This window comes from Bactrocera latifrons, unplaced genomic scaffold (assembly GCF_001853355.1).
Source record: "Bactrocera latifrons isolate USDA-ARS-PBARC rearing strain unplaced genomic scaffold, ASM185335v1 scaffold_51, whole genome shotgun sequence".
NCBI classification, from domain to species: Eukaryota; Metazoa; Arthropoda; class Insecta; order Diptera; family Tephritidae; genus Bactrocera; species Bactrocera latifrons.
In genome coordinates, this window is record NW_017537168.1 from 443,030 (window position 1) to 447,289 (window position 4,260).

The following is a 4,260-nucleotide window of genomic DNA, read 5'->3' on the forward strand; positions in this document are numbered from 1 at the left end:
ACTAAAATTTGAAATTAAAATTTTTTTTATAATTTTTGTTAGTTTTCTATATTATTAATGCGCAGTTTTCTTACAATTTAAACACTAGTTATTATGTTTTAAGTTTGTTTACAATGTATAGAAGTCATAGATGCCAAGATCCAGCTTGGCGTTGCACTCGAAAGTGTGCATTCATTTATTTATGCTTTCCAGCCTACATAAATGTTTACTAATATTAAGTTTAAGAAAGTTATTGACATACACGAATACATACACATATGCATAATAATATCTTTGTCTTATTTTTATTAAATTTTTACAATAAAATTAGACCTGTATATATGTTAGACATTTAGAGAGTTTACATTTAAACTTAAATTAAATTATTTACATATACATATACATATATATATATATATATTTGCTGCCTTACTTACTTTCTATTACATAAATGTGTATATGTATATTATTAATTTTTGTTTAAATTTTTTTATTGTAATATTTTTCTTAATAATTTCTATATATTTTCGTTTTATCTTCTGCTAATAACAGCTCTGACAAGTGTGTAGGATATGTTGAATCAGTTTTATCAAGACGATAATGTTTTTTGTTTCTTAAATTTTGTTTCTCAAAGACGTTTTACTTTGTAAATTTCCTTTTGCGTTTTCTTTAAATAATGCTCCATTATATATTTTTTTATTTTTACGGTCAAAATTTTAATTTTTTCGTCGCGGCATTGGCTGTACGCTCTTGAAAGTACACATATATTTCAAAAAAAAAAAAAAACATGTTTTTAATATTAATTATTTCTAATATTTTTCCCACTTGACAATTTGTTTTATATTTATAAATATTATTTTATCATTTACTAGTAATTTTTCACTTTTGTTATTAATTTTTAACATTTACTTATATAATCTTAGTTAACAAAATACGAAAGTAGAAGTAAAATTTTAAAGTTTTTAGTTTATTTTTCAATTTAAAAAATTTTTTATCACTCAAATAATTATGTTTCTTATCATAAAAGAAACTTTTCTACCAATATTTTTAAACAAAATAATTGGAAAAATAATGTTAACACATTAAAACAAGTTTAGTACGTTTTGAGCTATATAAGCCCTTTCTTTTTTATTTTTTATTTGCATTTCTCTTGGAAAAGGTTTAAAGACAATTGTTATCACCTGGAAACTCTTCTCTTCTTCTTTATTCACTCAAATCACCACCATCTTCACTGCGTTCTTCCAACTATTTATTCAGTCAGCACATATTATTTAAAAAAATTTTGTTTCTCAAATTTATTTTTTACGCTAAAATAATATTTTCTTTTATTTATAGGTTTTTTCTTTCAAAATCTTCTCCATTGCTCAAATTCTTTTCGCTTTTCCTTTAAATATCATTCTCACTCCTTACTTTAGTCTCATTTTAAGCTCTTTGACTCAATTCTCTCTCGCTCTCAGACTCGTTTGTGCGCTTGTTTCCATAACCTGTGTCATTGCAACCTTTACGAAAATGTCAACCCGATCTGGTGTGTCATTCTTCAGTAGTATTATTTTTAGAATTTTATCAAAATTGAACTGAAATTGTATTTGGCTTCCTCAAAAGTTTTTGCTTCGTTATTTTAATGCTGCTGTGTCGGCTGTTACGTCACTTTCATTGTCTTCTTGCATTTGTTTCTTTTCTTTAAATTCCCCTTCGACCTATTACTTTATTTGCACTTTATACTTTTCTTATGCTAACGAATAGAGCGATGAAAAAAATATGTTATATATTCACGTATTAATAGATTTTGATGAAGTGGGAATAAATAATAATAAAATATTTTTTAGTGATCGGAATATTTAGTATAAGTAATTTGCTGCTTTTTAAAGAAAAATGTGTAAAAAATATTTTTGTTTTTTCGTTCGGCTTCTGGAATTCTAATACTCTTTATAAATTAATTTAAACATTTAGGTCTGAGTATTTGATAATTTTTTTTATACAAGCTATTTCTAAGTACTTCATTTATCCTTTTTTCCTTGAGTAGCTTCTCTAATAAAGTGATTATGATTTATTTGATGAATTTCTTTTTTAAAGATTTTTAAAAACATAGACAACTATATACCCAACAATCCAAATACGCCTTCAAGGCAGCATCAAAAGTTTGGAAATACTGCAGAAAAATTTCTTAGCCCACTTTGTGGCGTTGAAACTCAGTATAGATCCAATCAGTTACCCTAAACTATCCACGCTCCATTTGCTGGGATATTTATGTGCGTATAAGTGTGATTGTGGCGTTGTCGATAGCTTCAAGTCTGCTATATTTATTGAGGATTGCTACAATAACATGCTAACAAACTTACGTCTACGGTACCATATATCAGGAGCAGTTAGTTAGTAGGCCGCACAGTTAGTGTGTACTGTGTAGCGAATATTTAGAAACGACTGACATGCAATCTGATACCCAATAAGGCGTAATATCAGCATAACTGAAAAGTATGCAACGGCATACGTAGCGTCACTCACCTGTGACTGACGCAAGTGCTGCAGGTAATACTGCTGAGCAATAACTTACATAAGGCACGAATTTTGCTCGTCAGTCCAACAAACACCACGTTTATCCCCTTCATTTTCGAGTCGTATTACTACCAGCGTATGTTTTAGCATGTTGCCAGAGGCAATCATGGTTTCATTCGTTTCTGTCCCTGATATTTGATAGCATATGAGGCGCTGCGCGACTCACCAATCGATGTGTGTAGGAATGCGCGCGACTTTAATGACTCTTTCCGGCTAAGCCGCCATACACACCCGTCTACAGTTGTAGGGCCGCTAAGAATATACAATCCGCAACGGATGCGCTCATAAAACAACTGTTCGACAGCAGGTAGACATTTTTTGTGTGGTGCGTGCAGTCATTGGCAAATTGGGGACGAAAGTGAAATTTTTTGGTTGTATTTCTCTTTAACATACCTTCATTGTAAGAAAAATAACGCTGCCAGCAAACATGCCCATAAAGGCAAAACAATAACAATGAAAAATAACAATGACAATGAAGACATATCCTTAAATTGGCAGCATAATAGCATACATACATTGGGGGGCACAACGCAATCAGCTATAAACGGAAAATATCGATGCGTGCGCTATTATGTATCAGGCGTATTGTTGAAGATAAAGTGGTAAATTGATGATGAAAGCGGTGAACCCAGTGAACTTTGTGAATGCTTAATGAAATTGCATTTAGATGCTTTTGAGTTGGTTTCACTGAGACCTAAAAAATATAAAATTCCAATAGAATATAGACCGAGTTCAATTAGATACATACATCTGGCTCATCTTTCTGATTTTATTTCTCCCATGGACATTGTCCAACTCATGCTCTTCCTTTTTTTTTCTATAGACGTAGATTTTAGTTCGGCGGAACGGAGCCGAATTTTTATCCGGTCAAGAACTGTCAACTCGGCGTAATTCTGCTGCTAAAACAACAACAGCTCGTCCCGACTAATCTTTTCCATTATTTTCTCCCTAGGATGATCTCTTTCTGTTTTTTTTAGACCAAGCTCAAAGCAACAAATTTTATTTCGTGCTCGGTCCTGATTCCTTTTATTCCATAAATGCAATTGTTTATAGACCGCGGTGAAGGGCATACATTTTAGCTCGAACTCGGTCCTGGTTTTGTTATGTGAATTCTCCACACTGGGTTATCATTAACCGCTAATGTATACATATCTGTACATGTGTACTTATACAAGAAACACATATGATTTTCCATTGCCACAGCCTCCGTTGCCGTCTACAGCGCCAAGTGAAAACGTATTGCATATTTTATGGCACTTATTGATAAATTGTGGTTGAGATTTCATTTGTATGTACATATACATATGTATATGCGCTCATTTTTTCTTTTGTATTATTGTCGAGATTTATTAGCATAATTTTGGGGGTTTCGGGCTTTTTTTTGTTTGGCAAGGATATTGTGGATAAGGTGGCTTCGTTTTTTTGTGCGTAATGTGGTTTTTTAGTTTGATTGCAGACGGCGTAAGCTGCTGGGGTTTAAGCGATTTATTTACGTTTTATTGTTTTGTTTATTAAAGTGGAGTTAAAATGATCAAATTGAATTATTAATAAGGAGGTTTTAATAAAGTCCGAAGCAGGTTTGTGTGCTTTGATTTTATGAGCATTTGTAGAAAAAATGTATAAACAAAGAAATGTATAAATACAGAAATTTTAAAAATATTTACCGAATCTTTATACAAAAATTATTTTTTCTTTAGTTTTTTTAACTTCTAATTTTTAAAATATTTA